Source organism: Acipenser ruthenus, chromosome 22 (assembly GCF_902713425.1).
Source record: "Acipenser ruthenus chromosome 22, fAciRut3.2 maternal haplotype, whole genome shotgun sequence".
NCBI classification, from domain to species: domain Eukaryota; kingdom Metazoa; phylum Chordata; class Actinopteri; order Acipenseriformes; family Acipenseridae; genus Acipenser; species Acipenser ruthenus.
In genome coordinates, this window is record NC_081210.1 from 18,742,663 (window position 1) to 18,763,711 (window position 21,049).

General features: G+C 39.3%; 2 long non-coding RNA genes and 10 other non-coding genes across 13 annotated transcripts; 6 read left to right on the plus strand and 6 right to left on the minus strand.

The window, feature by feature from the left end:
* Nucleotides 1-1,030: 1,030 nt before the first annotated feature.
* On the minus strand, nucleotides 1,031-1,103 carry trnav-aac (transfer RNA valine (anticodon AAC)). Its single transcript has one exon. It is a non-coding gene; the product is annotated as a tRNA-Val (tRNA).
* Nucleotides 1,104-1,469: 366 nt separating this feature from the next.
* trnam-cau (transfer RNA methionine (anticodon CAU)) lies at nucleotides 1,470-1,542 on the minus strand. Its single transcript has one exon. It is a non-coding gene; the product is annotated as a tRNA-Met (tRNA).
* A 2,716-nt stretch (nucleotides 1,543-4,258) lies between these two features.
* LOC117431359 (uncharacterized) lies at nucleotides 4,259-8,193 on the minus strand. Of its 2 annotated transcripts, XR_009308135.1 has the most exons (5): nucleotides 8,108-8,193; nucleotides 7,730-7,919; nucleotides 6,686-6,994; nucleotides 6,428-6,533; nucleotides 4,259-5,864 (listed from the first exon to the last, which is right to left on the minus strand). It is a non-coding gene; the product is annotated as an uncharacterized LOC117431359 (long non-coding RNA). The 2 variants fall into 2 exon arrangements; XR_009308134.1 differs by having other exon boundaries at nucleotides 7,730-8,171.
* Nucleotides 8,194-8,865: 672 nt separating this feature from the next.
* Nucleotides 8,866-8,980, plus strand: LOC117431850 (U5 spliceosomal RNA). The gene has a single exon (XR_004548728.1). It is a non-coding gene; the product is annotated as a U5 spliceosomal RNA (small nuclear RNA).
* Nucleotides 8,981-9,487: 507 nt separating this feature from the next.
* Nucleotides 9,488-9,559, plus strand: trnad-guc (transfer RNA aspartic acid (anticodon GUC)). Its single transcript has one exon. It is a non-coding gene; the product is annotated as a tRNA-Asp (tRNA).
* A 714-nt stretch (nucleotides 9,560-10,273) lies between these two features.
* Nucleotides 10,274-10,346, plus strand: trnav-cac (transfer RNA valine (anticodon CAC)). The gene has a single exon. It is a non-coding gene; the product is annotated as a tRNA-Val (tRNA).
* A 388-nt stretch (nucleotides 10,347-10,734) lies between these two features.
* On the plus strand, nucleotides 10,735-10,807 carry trnam-cau (transfer RNA methionine (anticodon CAU)). The gene has a single exon. It is a non-coding gene; the product is annotated as a tRNA-Met (tRNA).
* A 1,347-nt stretch (nucleotides 10,808-12,154) lies between these two features.
* On the minus strand, nucleotides 12,155-12,227 carry trnav-aac (transfer RNA valine (anticodon AAC)). The gene has a single exon. It is a non-coding gene; the product is annotated as a tRNA-Val (tRNA).
* Nucleotides 12,228-12,593: 366 nt separating this feature from the next.
* On the minus strand, nucleotides 12,594-12,666 carry trnam-cau (transfer RNA methionine (anticodon CAU)). The gene has a single exon. It is a non-coding gene; the product is annotated as a tRNA-Met (tRNA).
* Nucleotides 12,667-15,382: 2,716 nt separating this feature from the next.
* LOC131699427 (uncharacterized) lies at nucleotides 15,383-19,313 on the minus strand. The gene is made up of 5 exons (XR_009308129.1): nucleotides 19,230-19,313; nucleotides 18,853-19,041; nucleotides 17,810-18,118; nucleotides 17,552-17,657; nucleotides 15,383-16,988 (listed from the first exon to the last, which is right to left on the minus strand). It is a non-coding gene; the product is annotated as an uncharacterized LOC131699427 (long non-coding RNA).
* A 670-nt stretch (nucleotides 19,314-19,983) lies between these two features.
* LOC131699539 (U5 spliceosomal RNA) lies at nucleotides 19,984-20,098 on the plus strand. The gene has a single exon (XR_009308194.1). It is a non-coding gene; the product is annotated as a U5 spliceosomal RNA (small nuclear RNA).
* A 507-nt stretch (nucleotides 20,099-20,605) lies between these two features.
* Nucleotides 20,606-20,677, plus strand: trnad-guc (transfer RNA aspartic acid (anticodon GUC)). The gene has a single exon. It is a non-coding gene; the product is annotated as a tRNA-Asp (tRNA).
* The last annotated feature ends 372 nt before the right edge of the window (nucleotides 20,678-21,049 follow it).

The following is a 21,049-nucleotide window of genomic DNA, read 5'->3' on the forward strand; positions in this document are numbered from 1 at the left end:
GACCGTGTCACAAGACGTCCTTCCGTAGTGTAGTGGTTATCACGTTCGCCTAACACACAAAAGGTCCCCGGTTGGTAACATTTTTTTTTTATTATTTATTTAAAATAACAATCCGTTACAAATACATTTTTTTTATACTTCTTAGATCATATTGCATATATCGCAAACTGCAATATACAGTGCATTATTTGTACAGTACTCAAATAAATGCAACCATCAGCCATGCTGTTACAAAAATGCTGCCACGTCTAATAAATATAACTGATTAAAAAAATAATAATAATAATAAAAATACACACGTGTTTCCAACCGGGAACTTTTCGCGTGTGAAGCGAACGTGATAACCACTACACTACAGAAACATTTAGTAAGACATTATTATTATTATTATTATTATTATTATTATTATTATTATTATTATTATTATTATTATTATTATTATTATTATTATTATTATTATTATTATTTCTTAGCAGACGCCATTATCCAGGTTGACTTACAATCGTAAGCAAATACATTTCAAGTGTTACAATTCAAGTAATACAATAAGAGCAAGAAATACAATAACTTTTGTTCAAGCAAAGTACAAGTGTGACAAACCACAATTCAATAATACAGCAGATAATAGTGATAGTTAATCAGGATATGATTAAATAGTGATAGTTACATCAGGATGTGATTAAATACAAAGTACTACAGGTTAAACACTTGGCAGATTACAGTATTCTGAAGTACAGGATTAAATGCAGTAAAATAGGGGGCAGATAAGAGCAAAATAAAGCACATTTACATGAAGGGTGATAGTGTCCCAGGATACAGAGGAGTTCTACAGGTGCTGTTTGAAGAGGCGAGTCTTAAGGAGGCGCCGGAAAGACATGGAACCCACTTATCAACCACAATCACCTACAAATAGACAATAAGAATTGTACTGTAGTGTGCAATTTGCGATACGTGCCGTATAATCTAAGACGTATAAAAAATAAATATATTTGTAATGGGTTGTTATTTTAAAATAAATTACAAAAATTAATGTTTCCGCCCGGTCTCGAACCGGGGACCTTTCGCGTGTTAGGCGAACGTGATAACCACTACACTACGGAAACACATGGTGTCAACCTCCCCTATTCATATAGTATCTTACTAGCACCTTGCTTGAGTGAAGGGAGTACATTATATTGAACTCGTTCTGCAAAGCATTTTTTTATTTAATTTATTGCATAAATGAAAGAACAAGACTTTAATATATAATATAGCCCCGATACGTTTTATAGTATAAGCGCGTATATGTTAATGTCTGTTCCTGTGCTCACATACAAATGGCAGCAGTTCCACATTTGTCCAGATGCTTTGTTGATACTCAGTTTTAAAACAATAAGGACATCTAAGTATTTACGACCATGAACAACGTTCTGACAGCATTTCACATTTTTGGTATTTATTTTTAAATAACTAACCAATAATAAAAGTGCTGCCCCGTGTGAGGATCGAACTCACGACCTTCAGATTATGAGACTGACGCGCTACCTACTGCGCTAACGAGGCCTTGAAAACGCTCCCTGGTCCTAGGCTGAGAAAGGTGGGATGTTTGTGAACAAGGGACCTTCCACGTGTTAGGCAAACGTGATCACCACTACACTAAGGACACCTTTAATGAATTTCAGAAACCATGAATTTCAAATACATTGAAATTTGAATACATACAGATAATGTACTGTATATTGCAGTTTGCGATACGTGCATTTTCTGTTGTCCCGGATACAAGTATTACAGTACCATTATAACGGACAACTGTATTAAATATAATTGCGCTTTAGATAAAACAGTCTCTCAAACAAGTTTCTAGCTGTTGTAAATATTACATTTTTTAACACTCAGAACTGACACCGATTGTAAAAATGTCAATCGTGTATTTTTATTGATAATATTACAAAATATTTAGTTTACTATCCGCGCATTTCTACAGCTGACATTTGTAATACGAACATATATTATTGGCATTTTTTAATTATTGGTGACTATAGGTACCGTACTAGTGAGAATTAAAATAATACTGTAATAACATTTTTACCTTCAGATGATTGTATTTCGAAATAAACCAAAAGACTTCAAGATTCAATAATCTACCGTCGTTGAAAACGATAGGTTGCGGATGCAACCCCGGTTCCCTGAAAGAGAAAATAACCATCAAGGTATGGGACATTGCCGTCAGGCAGTAGGGATTGGCTGAGCTTTATGTCAAAGCTGCCGATAGGCCTCCGCGCAAGCTGCCGTGTAAGCCCGCCCCCTTGGGAGCTTACTATACGCAGCGCGCGGAGAGTCACTTCCTCTTTTGCCCTTCAGGCCGTGAAGGCCTCCAGAGCGACCTCGCGGCTTGATGGTTATTTTCTCTTTCAGGGAACCGGGGTTGCATCCGCAACCTATCGTTCCCTTTCAAGTCGAAAATAACCATCAAGGTATGGGAACAGTGTACCCAAGCCGTCGCGAGGGAGGATTCTCGGCAGTAGGACAGACTTACGTCATAACGCAACTGCGTAGGCAGTACATCTACACATATGCGGAGCTGCGCCTCAGCGTCTATGCTCGCAATGACACCTGTCCCAAGGTGGAATAGTCACACCATATTGTACCTACTCTAGACGTCCGCAACCTGAGGCGTCATAGAGTGCAACACAGATGCTCCAAATGACGGAGCAGAGGATTCCAGCACATTTAGCCTGTAAAACCTCATGAAAGTATGCGGCGTAGCCCAACTGGCTGCCGCGCAAATATCAGACACCGGCACCCCTCGAAAGAGGGCCCAGGATGTCGCCATACCCCTGGTAGAATGCGCCTTCAACTGCCCTGGTGGAGGAAGGCCTGCAGATTCATACGCTAATTTAATAGCATCCACTATCCAGTGGGAAAGGCGCTGTTTAGACATTGCAATGAAAAATAACCATTTTGTTTTTCTAATCACTATTAAAGCACCAATGTGGTGGTGCTGTGTCGGGGTCTTGCTGGTAGACATCGGCCCATATGAGTGTAACACTCGACCCAGTGTCCTCCAGCGCAGTGCAGGGGACCCCCTCTATGCTGACCAGGACGTGACTGAAGTCCAGCACCGAGTCCTGCCTACAGTACCACCACCATGGCCAAGGAACATGATAGTAACTGGAAGGTACGGATTCTGTGAAGATTTATTTTTTTATTATAATTTGTTTTCTTAAAATTTGAGAGCCTAGTTATTCCTGTGCTAAAAAAAATAAATAAAAGTCAGGGCATGCCTTATGATTGCTATAATTAATATTAGTCCGGTTGAGCACATTTTCTAGTAAAATCACAAATAGTGTTCCAGGTGGCACTGCCTACACAACACAAACTTAGAAATCAGTCAGACTCGACTCAGAATGAATGCATTGGTCGTAACAAAAAGTTACAAGAAGTGCTGCTATCGCTATGATACATTTACGCTTGCATTTAAAAAAATAAATAAATAATTACCCCACGGGTTTTAAACATTCGGAAATAAAATGCAACACATAGAGACCACTGAAAAATAATAATACAGAAAAAAAGCTGTTTCCGCCCGGGGACTTTTTGCGTGAGGCGAACGTGATAACCACTACACTACGGAAACTTCACGGAAGACAGCGCTCAAGCACTGAGCACAGCAAGTGCTACAGGTCGATGGTGATGCACGTGTTTAGTTCATTTTCTAAGTACAGGCGTATCATCACTTCAATAGTCTATATTTTTCAATGGGAAGCCATATGTCTGTTTATCCCATATAGTTGTAATAGCGTTAATTTGCTGTTCAACTTTCAAATAGTTGAGTTTTAGATAAAACATACTGACTGAAAACAGAACGACGCAGAATAGGTAGTGTAGTGGTTATCACGGGCGCCTAACACACATAACATACATACTCCTGACTTTTAAGAATGAGTTTAACATTTATGTATTTAGCTTTTTCTATTTACAGAACTGCCCGTTTAGTCATAGTCACGCCCCCCCCTCTCCACGGCCTCTTTTTTATTATATTACATATGAAGTGGTGGCCAATGCTGTTTTGAGTGATGAAGAATAAGAAGTTGTCCCTTCTCATATAAGGTAAGAATGAGTTGGATGGTTAAAATAAAATTATACATGGCGATGATTAATAGATTAAATTATACCGTTTCCATGAATGTCCTGAAGAAGCCAGTGTAACAAACCGTTAGAGTACCCCTGCGTGATACTCTATTACTGCTTCCACCGACTGGCACAGACACGAAGAACGTTCAGGCAACTAACTTTTATTTACAATATTTAAACAAGTCAACACTTTCTTTGTATAGATTATTGCCCTGTACGGGTCACTAACTGGCTCACTTCTTTGCCCCTCTCTAACTATTTCAGAATACCGAGTTCTACAGGCCGAGGCCTGTGCAAGTCCTTTCCCCGTGGAATTGAGTCCACTGGGATGAACTTAGCAGGAAACTCTAGCTGAGGAGCCTGGTAAGTGTCAGGAAGGATCCTTCGACCCAGGTGGGTCAGTCCACAGTTACGTACAGGCCACCTCCCTCCGCTGGAGTAGTCCTGTACGCTGGTAAGTTCAATGTAGGCTTTCCCTGCCGGGGTAGCTTTGTATTCCAAGTCAGAAGTGGCTTCCCCCTGCTGGAGTATTTCTGCAACACTGGTAAGGGTGGAACAGACTCCCTCTGCTGGAGTCTCTCTGCAACACAGGTAAGGATAGCGCAGACTCCCTCTGCTGGAATCTTGCTGCAACACAGGTAAGAACAAAGAAGACACCCTCTGCTGGAGTGTCTCTGCAACACAGGTAAGGATAGCGCAGACTCCCTCTGCTGGAGTCTTGCTGCAACACAGGTAAGAACAAAGAAGACACCCTCTGCTGGAGTATCTCTGCAACACAGGTAAGGACAAAGAAGACACCCTCTGCTGGAGTATCTCTGCAACACAGGTAAGAACAAAGAAGATACCCTCTGCTGGAGTATCTCTGCAACACAGGCAAGGATAGCGCAGACTCCCTCTGCTGGAGTCTTGCTGTAACACAGGTAAGCGTAAGCAAGTATGGAATGGGCCCTCCCAGAAGAAGGGCTCTGTTGATAAAGAATTGTATCCAGGCTGTGGGGAAGGACCCCTGCAGCTGACGTCCCAGTCGTTCACGGAAACACGGGAGTGTCTCCGAGTTCAAGCACAATATCCATACTGTCCACACCACCTGTGGGTACTGTTGTTCATGTGTGTCACAATAAAGCACGTCCAGAAAACCAGACTGCTGCCTCAGTTCTCTCTGTTACAGCCCGCTGTTCCTGCAGCGCATGAATACGCGCTTTCCCTCCGAGTCCCGAGTCAAACACACATACACAAATAGACGGCAGTTGTGACGGTTCCCAATCGTCACGAAAACTGCGGAACTGTTTTAAATTAACTACCGAGAGGCAGCGTTTATCTACCAACGTTTCATAAAATAAATTAAACTTTGTCAAAACAAAAGACTACCTCACCAAGAGGAAAACGCTCACGGTATAAACAAAACACAACTCTTGTTCAAAAAAGAAACCAAACGTTCACTTTACCTTACAATACTACGTAATGCACTCTCAACCTTCTGGGAACTATTCAGCAGGACAAACCGGCGGTGCTCCCCAAAATCACCCCCTGCTGTCCTGCTCCACTTCCCTTTATACCCAGAAACCCCGCCTTGCCCATTAGTGCTAAGGTTCCTGGGTTGCGTAGTCTTTCAAATGGCGTTGCCATTTCTTAAAGGCGACACCGCTCTTTCTTACACCTGTGATACGGCATTTAGTCTCAAGAGAACAGTCATCCTCATCATCATCTTCCTCCACATTCAGTGTGGGCCAGGTGATTCTTTCAAGGATCATCTTGAGGAAAAAAAGAATGAATAGATAAATGAATGAACGGCAGGGGATCTCTTGCTGAACCTTATTGGCCATTTTTGTTCAATTCCAATATTGAAATGGCTCAATACCAAGCTTCATCTCAAAGCTCTATACAAGCTGGGTTTTATATTGTAGACCAAAACACCAAAAAATATATAAACTTCAGAATTAGAAATATAACTAGTAAATCACATTATCAAAACACTGAAACAGTAACACACTGCCACAGGCATTCAAAACTTAATTAGGGAACAACATGTAATAAAATGTAACACACCTGGGAGGTGTATAGTGTGTCAGAATTTCAATGTGCTGAATTAAGCAGGTGAATTTGTTAAATGAAGTCCTTTAGTGATTGTTTCAACTAAAAATTCCCTCTTCAGACCTCAATCACAAGAGTTTCCCTTTTATTGAACACATTTGCTGGATAGGGGCTCTCCATGACTGGATTTGGCCACCCCTGCTGTAGGTTATCAATTAATTACACAACTAACCAGTACAATGAGTAAACCGAACATGGATATGCACGAAACAAACCTACTTACAGCGTGAAGGAGGAGTTTGTCCATTAGCCAATGCCGATTTTCTTCTGTCACCCCTGGAAGATCCCAGCTTAATGCCAATTGCAGTATAATGCTTTTGTCTTCTTCACTGAGAAAAAAAATTTGTAAGACAACATTAGCATAAACATTTCCTGAAACCCACTACATGCAAATGTCTTCATTTTACTGCAAGTAAACCTTTCAAAATAGTTAATGTACTGTATTTAACATTGACCAATTACATTAACAAAAACTCTATACCTGCTGCTACAGCTGTCACTGTGACTATTTCTGAGAAAGAAAAGTCTCTCACAAAAGAGGCACTTCATCAGGGGCCCAGTGGATAAGGACAGTCCAGGAACCTACAAAATGAATTGCAGCAGACAATTTGGGTTTCTGGGTCCCTTAAATATTTTGCTGAGTACCCCTCATTAGGGCAAGGAATAACAGCCTAGATCCGGCTTCTCGTAGATCCTGAAATCTTCATTTGTTCAAATCCACCACCTTCACTCAGTTTGGGATAAGATTTGAATAACTGGCTTCTGAATCCTTCACAGCTGCTGTCACAACCTTGACATAAAAAAGAACACAAATGTAATAAATGTGAATCTAGCGAACATCTTACACACTGATACACAACCTTGTATTTTGCTGCTACTAAAGCGGCATAGGTTTTTTATTGGTTTTATTTTTGTATACCATCAACACAAAGCTGAATGGATCACTAACTGCAAAACAATCCAAAACTAAATTCCAGACATTTACTTTGAGTGGCATCTAAAAGGATTTTGGGAGCTTTATGATACTAATAGTGGTTGATGACATTTCAGTAGCATTGAGCAGTGGTTTAATAAAAAGTCTAAAATATCGAAGGTACAGGTTACATTGCATTGAACTCTACATCGCGTTATTTGTTATTATAGACCGTCTCATTAGGTTTATTTGTATCTGATTTTAGAGTCGTGATATATACTGAGCATCGAAAGAAACTTTTTAGATAACATTCTCTAGAATGACAAATTCTGTTTTACAGCAGGTGCAGTAAGATTGTAATGTGCTGATTAACAATTGACATTGTACTGTATGTAGTTATGAGGGGACAGGGTACTGTGAAATTCACAGGCAAGTACTAGCGTGTGGCCACCGTTGCTGAGCAGTAGACATTTTGTCAATGTCCATCATGTATATACCTCGTTTTTTTTCCGAATTAAATGTGTAATAATACTGATACGTTTCTTGTGATGTTCAGTATATGTACTATTAAATAAACCGTTTCATTTTGACAGAATATTTGCATAAACGTACCTTGAAAGGAGATTCTTTTCTCCCCCAGTCCTGCTACATTCAATTCGTCTTTTTCTGCTGTCTAGTCGGCACCGTGGAAATGGTTTTCCGTTTTAGACAGCAGAAGTTGTGAGTGTAATAACACCAACACGGCGCTGGAGTGGGAACGTTCGTCTTTTTGAAGACGATCCTCTGTATGGGGCGAAAAATCCTTGAAAACAAAAAGGGACAAAAATATAAACTATAAAATATTACTATACCACTATAGCATGCAGAAATTGTGAATCTAACCCACTTAAAACAGACACAATACGGTTAAGAACAAATTGAAGGAGAATGCTCAGCAAAACAATTAAACTACTAGCTAAATGCAACTGGCGCTGAAAACAAAATGCTCACAATAATACACGGCCTTCCAACACACAGTGATCTAGCGAGCCCACATCGGCATCGATTGTGTTCCCTGGAGCAGGGAGAAACAAACTTCCTACAGCCAATAGTGTACTTGATACCGCCCACTGAATGAATAAATAAATAAATGAATAGATGAATGAATGAATAAATAAATAAATAAATAAATAAATAAATAAATAAATGCATAGAATGAATGAATAAATAAATAAATAAATACATAAATAAATGAATGAACAAATAAATAAATAAATAAATGCATGAACAAATAAATGTTGCAATAAATCAATATTTCAACATTTATTTATTTATTTATTTATTTCTCTATGTATTTATTTTTAATTTTGCCATGGATAGTCCTCCATACTCCATAAAATACAGCGATCTGATAGTAAAACGTATTTTGGTAACTTGGAAAACGAATACCTTGGGTTGAGCAATACTGTTGGGTGGAAACCGCGCTAGCAGGGATGAATCACATTTGCATACCCATAATGCACGTTGCCAGAATCTAATTTCCTCTTATGTAATGTATGCTTTTAAAATATCATATTTAAATATAAATGTCAGCATACAGTACTTGTATACTGTTTTGGTTGTTTTTCTCAAGACGTAGATGTTAAAATGCTCGTTTTAAAAAAAACTTTAAAAAAATAAATAAATAAAAAAAAAATCTAAAAAAACTAACCGTCCCTTGTTACAATAGCAATATGAGTAGGTTGCTTACTGCACTAACAAATGTTAATATACTCTGGTTTCTCTTCAGATCGCATAAATCTTTCGCCTTTTACTAAAGATTTCCGTGGAGAGGAACATTTATGAGTTTTAACTAATTTTTTGATGTCCTGTTTCGGCGGGGCTTCCTTGTGTTGTAAAATAATAGAACTGTGGTATGTATTGTTGGTTCGGAAAATGGGCGTGCTATTCACAGTAACCTCCGTTACAGACTGCAGCCTTTTTGCTCAAACTAAGGAAGTGGGTGTTTTAGTTGTTTATGTATAGTAGAACCGATTGTACCCCACTTTCATCCAATCACTCAACCATTCGTGCAAGATGGTGGGAAGGGAAGTGAAGCCTCCGAATCATTTGGTTCGCAAAATTCACTGAGCCGAAGCAGATAAAACGCTTCATGCTCTTTAGTGCCTTCTCTTGGTAGATCTGCACAACTCAATACATTAAGTTTAGGCACAGACCTGCACAACAGCGCCAAAATCATGTTGCGGCGGCAGCAGTATTACATCCGTAGTGGTTTAGCACTACCATAAAGAATGAATGGGAAATGGTTTAGTGCGGTTTAGCTAAACAATTCTCGACAGGGGGGGCCAGTGCAGTCTTCCTGTGAGTACAGAACGGTCGCTTTTCACGCATTCCTCGTTAGTATAGTGGTCAGTATCCCCGCCTGTCACGCGGGAGACCGGGGTTCAATTCCCCGACGGGGAGATTTTTTTTTATTTTATTTTTTAAAAACTTTCCTTAAATATTTTACGCACAAAATGTAGTTGACAATTATTTACCAGATATGGTATATATTCGCTTTTTTATCTATACCTATATACGTAATCCTTACCCGATGTACCATATTTACAGTATTATTCGTTGAGTTTAACTATTTATTATTTGACCTGTGCTTTTGTACATTTCAGAATATCATTTTTATAGACGATTTCTATTGCTAAAACAGTTTGTGCAAGAATACTCTTGTCCTCACTGAAAAAAAAGTGTTTCGTAAAAAAAAAAAAAAAAAAAAATAGAAACATAAAAAACTGACCGTGGAGAGTCACTAAGGGGGCGTGACTATGACGAAAGGGCCAGTTCTGTAAATAGAAAAAGCTAAATACATAAATGTTAACAAACACATTCTTAAAAGTCGGAAGTATGTATGTTAAGCGCCCGTGATAACCACTACACTACCTATTCTGCATCGTTCTGTTTTCAGTCAGTATGTTTTATCTAAAACTCAACTATTTGAAAGTTGAACGCCAAATTAACGCTATTACAACTATATGGGATAAACACAGACATATGGCTTCCCATTGAAAAATATAAACTATTGAAGTGATGATACGCCTGTACTTAGAAAATGAACTAACACGTACATCGCCATCGACCTGTAGCACTTGCTGTGCTCAGTGCTTGAGCGCTGTCTTCCGTGAAGTTTCCGTAGTGTAGTGGTTATCACGTTCGCCTCACACGCGAAAGGTCCCCGGTTCGAAACCGGGCGGAAACAGCTTTATTTTTCTGTATTATTATTTTTCAGTGGTCTCTATGTGTTGCATTTTATTTCCGAACGTTTAAAACCCGCGGGTTAATTATTTATTTATTTTTTTAAAATGCAAGCGTAAATGTATCATAGCGACAGAAAGAGAGAGGTTATGGAATATCTAGACTTCAAGGTGGATCTAGCCAATGTTCTGCTTGCTTGCAGAAAACCATTGCAATGAAGACCAGCTGCCACACCAGAGGAAGAGCACACCAATGCCAGCAAAGGTGTTTTTTTCTGAATAAAAAATAGCAGGATCTTCGGGTCTGAGCAAATCTCAAGATCCCTGCTTTGAAACCTTTAGCATTGCATAGATCCCACATTCCTCAATCCTGGAACGGAACACATTTTCAAGGCCTCGTTAGCGCAGTAGGTAGCGCGTCAGTCTCATAATCTGAAGGTCGTGAGTTCGATCCTCACACGGGGCAGCACTTTTATTCTTGGGTAGGAGTTATTTAAACATAAATACCAAAATCGTTTAAGGCTGGGGTTGCCTTAAAAACTGTCAAAACGTTGTTCATGGTCGTAAATACTTAGATGTCCTTATTATTTTAAAACTGGGTATCAACAAAGCATCTGGACAAATGTAGAACTGCTACAATTTGTATGTGAGCACAGGAATGGACATTAACATGTACGCGCTTACACTATAAAACGTATCAGGGCTATATTATATATTAAGGGCTTGTATTATTTATGGTGTTAAATAAAAACTATATATGTTAGTAAGCTACTGTATGAATAGTGGACCGTGTCACAAGACGTCCTTCCGTAGTGTAGTGGTTATCACGTTCGCCTAACACACAAAAGGTCCCCGGTTGGTAACATTTTTTTTTTATTATTTATTTAAAATAACAATCCGTTACAAATACATTTTTTTTATACTTCTTAGATCATATTGCATATATCGCAAACTGCAATATACAGTGCATTATTTGTACAGTACTCAAATAAATGCAACCATCAGCCATGCTGTTACAAAAATGCTGCCACGTCTAATAAATATAACTGATTAAAAAAATAATAATAATAATAAAAATACACACGTGTTTCCAACCGGGAACTTTTCGCGTGTGAAGCGAACGTGATAACCACTACACTACAGAAACATTTAGTAAGACATTATTATTATTATTATTATTATTATTATTATTATTATTATTATTATTATTATTATTATTATTATTATTATTATTATTATTATTATTTATTTCTTAGCAGACGCCATGATCCAGGTTGACTTACAATCGTAAGCAAATACATTTCAAGTGTTACAATTCAAGTAATACAATAAGAGCAAGAAATACAATAACTTTTGTTCAAGCAAAGTAGAAGTGTGACAAACCACAATTCAATAATACAGCAGATAATAGTGATAGTTAATCAGGATATGATTAAATAGTGATAGTTACATCAGGATGTGATTAAATACAAAGTACTACAGGTTAAACACTTGGCAGATTACAGTATTCTGAAGTACAGGATTAAATGCAGTAAAATAGGGGGCAGATAAGAGCAAAATAAAGCACATTTACATGAAGGGTGATAGTGTCCCAGGATACAGAGGAGTTCTACAGGTGCTGTTTGAAGAGGCGAGTCTTAAGGAGGCGCCGGAAAGACATGGAACCCACTTATCAACCACAATCACCTACAAATAGACAATAAGAATTGTACTGTAGTGTGCAATTTGCGATACGTGCCGTATAATCTAAGACGTATAAAAAATAAATATATTTGTAATGGGTTGTTATTTTAAAATAAATTACAAAAATTAATGTTTCCGCCCGGTCTCGAACCGGGGACCTTTCGCGTGTTAGGCGAACGTGATAACCACTACACTACGGAAACACATTGTGTCAACCTCCCCTATTCATATAGTATCTTACTAGCACCTTGCTTGAGTGAAGGGAGTACATTATATTGAACTCGTTCTGCAAAGCATTTTTTTATTTAATTTATTGCATAAATGAAAGAACAAGACTTTAATATATAATATAGCCCCGATACGTTTTATAGTATAAGCGCGTATATGTTAATGTCTGTTCCTGTGCTCACATACAAATGGCAGCAGTTCCACATTTGTCCAGATGCTTTGTTGATACTCAGTTTTAAAACAATAAGGACATCTAAGTATTTACGACCATGAACAACGTTCTGACAGCATTTCACATTTTTGGTATTTATTTTTAAATAACTAACCAATAATAAAAGTGCTGCCCCGTGTGAGGATCGAACTCACGACCTTCAGATTATGAGACTGACGCGCTACCTACTGCGCTAACGAGGCCTTGAAAACGCTCCCTGGTCCTAGGCTGAGAAAGGTGGGATGTTTGTGAACAAGGGACCTTCCACGTGTTAGGCAAACGTGATCACCACTACACTAAGGACACCTTTAATGAATTTCAGAAACCATGAATTTCAAATACATTGAAATTTGAATACATACAGATAATGTACTGTATATTGCAGTTTGCGATACGTGCATTTTCTGTTGTCCCGGATACAAGTATTACAGTACCATTATAACGGACAACTGTATTAAATATAATTGCGCTTTAGATAAAACAGTCTCTCAAACAAGTTTCTAGCTGTTGTAAATATTACATTTTTTAACACTCAGAACTGACACCGATTGTAAAAATGTCAATCGTGTATTTTTATTGATAATATTACAAAATATTTAGTTTACTATCCGCGCATTTCTACAGCTGACATTTGTAATACGAACATATATTATTGGCATTTTTTAATTATTGGTGACTATAGGTACCGTACTAGTGAGAATTAAAATAATACTGTAATAACATTTTTACCTTCAGATGATTGTATTTCGAAATAAACCAAAAGACTTCAAGATTCAATAATCTACCGTCGTTGAAAACGATAGGTTGCGGATGCAACCCCGGTTCCCTGAAAGAGAAAATAACCATCAAGGTATGGGACATTGCCGTCAGGCAGTAGGGATTGGCTGAGCTTTATGTCAAAGCTGCCGATAGGCCTCCGCGCAAGCTGCCGTGTAAGCCCGCCCCCTTGGGAGCTTACTATACGCAGCGCGCGGAGAGTCACTTCCTCTTTTGCCCTTCAGGCCGTGAAGGCCTCCAGAGCGACCTCGCGGCTTGATGGTTATTTTCTCTTTCAGGGAACCGGGGTTGCATCCGCAACCTATCGTTCCCTTTCAAGTCGAAAATAACCATCAAGGTATGGGAACAGTGTACCCAAGCCGTCGCGAGGGAGGATTCTCGGCAGTAGGACAGACTTACGTCATAACGCAACTGCGTAGGCAGTACATCTACACATATGCGGAGCTGCGCCTCAGCGTCTATGCTCGCAATGACACCTGTCCCAAGGTGGAATAGTCACACCATATTGTACCTACTCTAGACGTCCGCACCCTGAGGCGTCATAGAGTGCAACACAGATGCTCCAAATGACGGAGCAGAGGATTCCAGCACATTTAGCCTGTAAAACCTCATGAAAGTATGCGGCGTAGCCCAACTGGCTGCCGCGCAAATATCAGACACCGGCACCCCTCGAAAGAGGGCCCAGGATGTCGCCATACCCCTGGTAGAATGCGCCTTCAACTGCCCTGGTGGAGGAAGGCCTGCAGATTCATACGCTAATTTAATAGCATCCACTATCCAGTGGGAAAGGCGCTGTTTAGACATTGCAATGAAAAATAACCATTTTGTTTTTCTAATCACTGTTAAAGCACCAATGTGGTGGTGCTGTGTCGGGGTCTTGCTGGTAGACATCGGCCCATATGAGTGTAACACTCGACCCAGTGTCCTCCAGCGCAGTGCAGGGGACCCCCTCTATGCTGACCAGGACGTGACTGAAGTCCAGCACCGAGTCCTGCCTACAGTACCACCACCATGGCCAAGGAACATGATAGTAACTGGAAGGTACGGATTCTGTGAAGATTTATTTTTTTATTATAATTTGTTTTCTTAAAATTTGAGAGCCTAGTTATTCCTGTGCTAAAAAAAATAAATAAAAGTCAGGGCATGCCTTATGATTGCTATAATTAATATTAGTCCGGTTGAGCACATTTTCTAGTAAAATCACAAATAGTGTTCCAGGTGGCACTGCCTACACAACACAAACTTAGAAATCAGTCAGACTCGACTCAGAATGAATGCATTGGTCGTAACAAAAAGTTACAAGAAGTGCTGCTATCGCTATGATACATTTACGCTTGCATTTAAAAAAATAAATAAATAATTACCCCACGGGTTTTAAACATTCGGAAATAAAATGCAACACATAGAGACCACTGAAAAATAATAATACAGAAAAAAAGCTGTTTCCGCCCGGGGACTTTTTGCGTGAGGCGAACGTGATAACCACTACACTACGGAAACTTCACGGAAGACAGCGCTCAAGCACTGAGCACAGCAAGTGCTACAGGTCGATGGTGATGCACGTGTTTAGTTCATTTTCTAAGTACAGGCGTATCATCACTTCAATAGTCTATATTTTTCAATGGGAAGCCATATGTCTGTTTATCCCATATAGTTGTAATAGCGTTAATTTGCTGTTCAACTTTCAAATAGTTGAGTTTTAGATAAAACATACTGACTGAAAACAGAACGACGCAGAATAGGTAGTGTAGTGGTTATCACGGGCGCCTAACACACATAACATACATACTCCTGACTTTTAAGAATGAGTTTAACATTTATGTATTTAGCTTTTTCTATTTACAGAACTGCCCGTTTAGTCATAGTCACGCTCCCCCCTCTCCACGGCCTCTTTTTTATTATATTACATATGAAGTGGTGGCCAATGCTGTTTTGAGTGATGAAGAATAAGAAGTTGTCCCTTCTCATATAAGGTAAGAATGAGTTGGATGGTTAAAATAAAATTATACATGGCGATGATTAATAGATTAAATTATACCGTTTCCATGAATGTCCTGAAGAAGCCAGTGTAACAAACCGTTAGAGTACCCCTGCGTGATACTCTATTACTGCTTCCACCGACTGGCACAGACACGAAGAACGTTCAGGCAACTAACTTTTATTTACAATATTTAAACAAGTCAACACTTTCTTTGTATAGATTATTGCCCTGTACGGGTCACTAACTGGCTCACTTCTTTGCCCCTCTCTAACTATTTCAGAATACCGAGCTCTACAGGCCGAGGCCTGTGCAAGTCCTTTCCCCGTGGAATTGAGTCCACTGGGATGAACTTAGCAGGAAACTCTAGCTGAGGAGCCTGGTAAGTGTCAGGAAGGATCCTTCGACCCAGGTGGGTCAGTCCACAGTTACGTACAGGCCACCTCCCTCCGCTGGAGTAGTCCTGTACGCTGGTAAGTTCAATGTAGGCTTTCCCTGCCGGGGTAGCTTTGTATTCCAAGTCAGAAGTGGCTTCCCCCTGCTGGAGTATTTCTGCAACACTGGTAAGGGTGGAACAGACTCCCTCTGCTGGAGTCTCTCTGCAACACAGGTAAGGATAGCGCAGACTCCCTCTGCTGGAATCTTGCTGCAACACAGGTAAGAACAAAGAAGACACCCTCTGCTGGAGTGTCTCTGCAACACAGGTAAGGATAGCGCAGACTCCCTCTGCTGGAGTCTTGCTGCAACACAGGTAAGAACAAAGAAGACACCCTCTGCTGGAGTATCTCTGCAACACAGGTAAGGACAAAGAAGACACCCTCTGCTGGAGTATCTCTGCAACACAGGTAAGAACAAAGAAGATACCCTCTGCTGGAGTATCTCTGCAACACAGGCAAGGATAGCGCAGACTCCCTCTGCTGGAGTCTTGCTGTAACACAGGTAAGCGTAAGCAAGTATGGAATGGGCCCTCCCAGAAGAAGGGCTCTGTTGATAAAGAATTGTATCCAGGCTGTGGGGAAGGACCCCTGCAGCTGACGTCCCAGTCGTTCACGGAAACACGGGAGTGTCTCCGAGTTCAAGCACAATATCCATACTGTCCACACCACCTGTGGGTACTGTTGTTCATGTGTGTCACAATAAAGCACGTCCAGAAAACCAGACTGCTGCCTCAGTTCTCTCTGTTACAGCCCGCTGTTCCTGCAGCGCATGAATACGCGCTTTCCCTCCGAGTCCCGAGTCAAACACACATACACAAATAGACGGCAGTTGTGACGGTTCCCAATCGTCACGAAAACTGCGGAACTGTTTTAAATTAACTACCGAGAGGCAGCGTTTATCTACCAACGTTTCATAAAATAAATTAAACTTTGTCAAAACAAAAGACTACCTCACCAAGAGGAAAACGCTCACGGTATAAACAAAACACAACTCTTGTTCAAAAAAGAAACCAAACGTTCACTTTACCTTACAATACTACGTAATGCACTCTCAACCTTCTGGGAACTATTCAGCAGGACAAACCGGCGGTGCTCCCCAAAATCACCCCCTGCTGTCCTGCTCCACTTCCCTTTATACCCAGAAACCCCGCCTTGCCCATTAGTGCTAAGGTTCCTGGGTTGCGTAGTCTTTCAAATGGCGTTGCCATTTCTTAAAGGCGACACCGCTCTTTCTTACACCTGTGATACGGCATTTAGTCTCAAGAGAACAGTCATCCTCATCATCATCTTCCTCCACATTCAGTGTGGGCCAGGTGATTCTTTCAAGGATCATCTTGAGGAAAAAAAGAATGAATAGATAAATGAATGAACGGCAGGGGATCTCTTGCTGAACCTTATTGGCCATTTTTGTTCAATTCCAATATTGAAATGGCTCAATACCAAGCTTCATCTCAAAGCTCTATACAAGCTGGGTTTTATATTGTAGACCAAAACACCAAAAAATATATAAACTTCAGAATTAGAAATATAACTAGTAAATCACATTATCAAAACACTGAAACAGTAACACACTGCCACAGGCATTCAAAACTTAATTAGGGAACAACATGTAATAAAATGTAACACACCTGGGAGGTGTATAGTGTGTCAGAATTTCAATGTGCTGAATTAAGCAGGTGAATTTGTTAAATGAAGTCCTTTAGTGATTGTTTCAACTAAAAATTCCCTCTTCAGACCTCAATCACAAGAGTTTCCCTTTTATTGAACACATTTGCTGGATAGGGGCTCTCCATGACTGGATTTGGCCACCCCTGCTGTAGGTTATCAATTAATTACACAACTAACCAGTACAATGAGTAAACCGAACATGGATATGCACGAAACAAACCTACTTACAGCGTGAAGGAGGAGTTTGTCCATTAGCCAATGCCGATTTTCTTCTGTCACCCCTGGAAGATCCCAGCTTAATGCCAATTGCAGTATAATGCTTTTGTCTTCTTCACTGAGAAAAAAAATTTGTAAGACAACATTAGCATAAACATTTCCTGAAACCCACTACATGCAAATGTCTTCATTTTACTGCAAGTAAACCTTTCAAAATAGTTAATGTACTGTATTTAACATTGACCAATTACATTAACAAAAACTCTATACCTGCTGCTACAGCTGTCACTGTGACTATTTCTGAGAAAGAAAAGTCTCTCACAAAAGAGGCACTTCATCAGGGGCCCAGTGGATAAGGACAGTCCAGGAACCTACAAAATGAATTGCAGCAGACAATTTGGGTTTCTGGGTCCCTTAAATATTTTGCTGAGTACCCCTCATTAGGGCAAGGAATAACAGCCTAGATCCGGCTTCTCGTAGATCCTGAAATCTTCATTTGTTCAAATCCACCACCTTCACTCAGTTTGGGATAAGATTTGAATAACTGGCTTCTGAATCCTTCACAGCTGCTGTCACAACCTTGACATAAAAAAGAACACAAATGTAATAAATGTGAATCTAGCGAACGTCTTACACACTGATACACAACCTTGTATTTTGCTGCTACTAAAGCGGCATAGGTTTTTTATTGGTTTTATTTTTGTATAGCATCAACACAAAGCTGAATGGATCACTAACTGCAAAACAATCCAAAACTAAATTCCAGACATTTACTTTGAGTGGCATCTAAAAGGATTTTGGGAGCTTTATGATACTAATAGTGGTTGATGACATTTCAGTAGCATTGAGCAGTGGTTTAATAAAAAGTCTAAAATATCGAAGGTACAGGTTACATTGCATTGAACTCTACATCGCGTTATTTGTTATTATAGACCGTCTCATTAGGTTTATTTGTATCTGATTTTAGAGTCGTGATATATACTGAGCATCGAAAGAAACTTTTTAGATAACATTCTCTAGAATGACAAATTCTGTTTTACAGCAGGTGCAGTAAGATTGTAATGTGCTGATTAACAATTGACATTGTACTGTATGTAGTTATGAGGGGACAGGGTACTGTGAAATTCACAGGCAAGTACTAGCGTGTGGCCACCGTTGCTGAGCAGTAGACATTTTGTCAATGTCCATCATGTATATACCTCGTTTTTTTCCGAATTAAATGTGTAATAATACTGATACGTTTCTTGTGATGTTCAGTATATGTACTATTAAATAAACCGTTTCATTTTGACAGAATATTTGCATAAACGTACCTTGAAAGGAGATTCTTTTCTCCCCCAGTCCTGCTACATTCAATTCGTCTTTTTCTGCTGTCTAGTCGGCACCGTGGAAATGGTTTTCCGTTTAGACAGCAGAAGTTGTGAGTGTAATAACACCAACACGGCGCTGGAGTGGGAACGTTCGTCTTTTTGAAGACGATCCTCTGTATGGGGCGAAAAATCCTTGAAAAAAAAAAGGGACAAAAATATAAACTATAAAATATTACTATACCACTATAGCATGCAGAAATTGTGAATCTAACCCACTTAAAACAGACACAATACGGTTAAGAACAAATTGAAGGAGAATGCTCAGCAAAACAATTAAACTACTAGCTAAATGCAACTGGCGCTGAAAACAAAATGCTCACAATAATACACGGCCTTCCAACACACAGTGATCTAGCGAGCCCACATCGGCATCGATTGTGTTCCCTGGAGCAGGGAGAAACAAACTTCCTACAGCCAATAGTGTACCTGATACCGCCCACTGAATGAATAAATAAATAAATGAATAGATGAATGAATGAATAAATAAATAAATAAATAAATAAATAAATAAATGCATAGAATGAATGAATAAACAAATAAATAAATACATAAATAAATGAATGAACAAATAAATAAATAAATAAATGCATGAACAAATAAATGTTGCAATAAATCAATATTTCAACATTTATTTATTTATTTATTTATTTCTCTATGTATTTATTTTTAATTTTGCCATGGATAGTCCTCCATACTCCATAAAATACAGCGATCTGATAGTAAAACGTATTTTGGTAACTTGGAAAACGAATACCTTGGGTTGAGCAATACTGTTGGGTGGAAACCGCGCTAGCAGGGATGAATCACATTTGCATACCCATAATGCACGTTGCCAGAATCTAATTTCCTCTTATGTAATGTATGCTTTTAAAATATCATATTTAAATATAAATGTCAGCATACAGTACTTGTATACTGTTTTGGTTGTTTTTCTCAAGACGTAGATGTTAAAATGCTCGTTTTAAAAAAACTTTAAAAAAATAAATAAATAAAAAAAAAAATCTAAAAAAACTAACCGTCCCTTGTTACAATAGCAATATGAGTAGGTTGCTTACTGCACTAACAAATGTTAATATACTCTGGTTTCTCTTCAGATCGCATAAATCTTTCGCCTTTTACTAAAGATTTCTGTGGAGAGGAACATTTATGAGTTTTAACTAATTTTTTGATGTCCTGTTTCGGCGGGGCTTCCTTGTGTTGTAAAATAATAGAACTGTGGTATGTATTGTTGGTTCGGAAAATGGGCGTGCTATTCACAGTAACCTCCGTTACAGACTGCAGCCTTTTTGCTCAAACTAAGGAAGTGGGTGTTTTAGTTGTTTATGTATAGTAGAACCGATTGTACCCCACTTTCATCCAATCACTCAACCATTCGTGCAAGATGGTGGGAAGGGAAGTGAAGCCTCCGAATCATTTGGTTCGCAAAATTCACTGAGCCGAAGCAGATAAAACGCTTCATGCTCTTTAGTGCCTTCTCTTGGTAGATCTGCACAACTCAATACATTAAGTTTAGGCACAGACCTGCACAACAGCGCCAAAATCATGTTGCGGCGGCAGCAGTATTACATCCGTAGTGGTTTAGCACTACCATAAAGAATGAATGGGAAATGGTTTAGTGCGGTTTAGCTAAACAATTCTCGACAGGGGGGGCCAGTGCAGTCTTCCTGTGAGTACAGAACGGTCGCTTTTCACGCATTCCTCGTTAGTATAGTGGTCAGTATCCCCGCCTGTCACGCGGGAGACCCGGGTTCAATTCCCCGACGGGGAGATTTTTTTTTATTTTATTTTTTTAAAACTTTCCTTAAATATTTTACGCACAAAATGTAGTTGACAATTATTTACCAGATATGGTATATATTCGCTTTTTTATCTATACCTATATACGTAATCCTTACCCGATGTACCATATTTACAGTATTATTCGTTGAGTTTAACTATTTATTATTTGACCTGTGCTTTTGTACATTTCAGAATATCATTTTTATAGACGATTTCTATTGCTAAAACAGTTTGTGCAAGAATACTCTTGTCCTCACTGAAAAAAAAGTGTTTCGTAAAAAAAAAAAAAAAATAGAAACATAAAAAACTGACCGTGGAGAGTCACTAAGGGGGCGTGACTATGACGAAAGGGCCAGTTCTG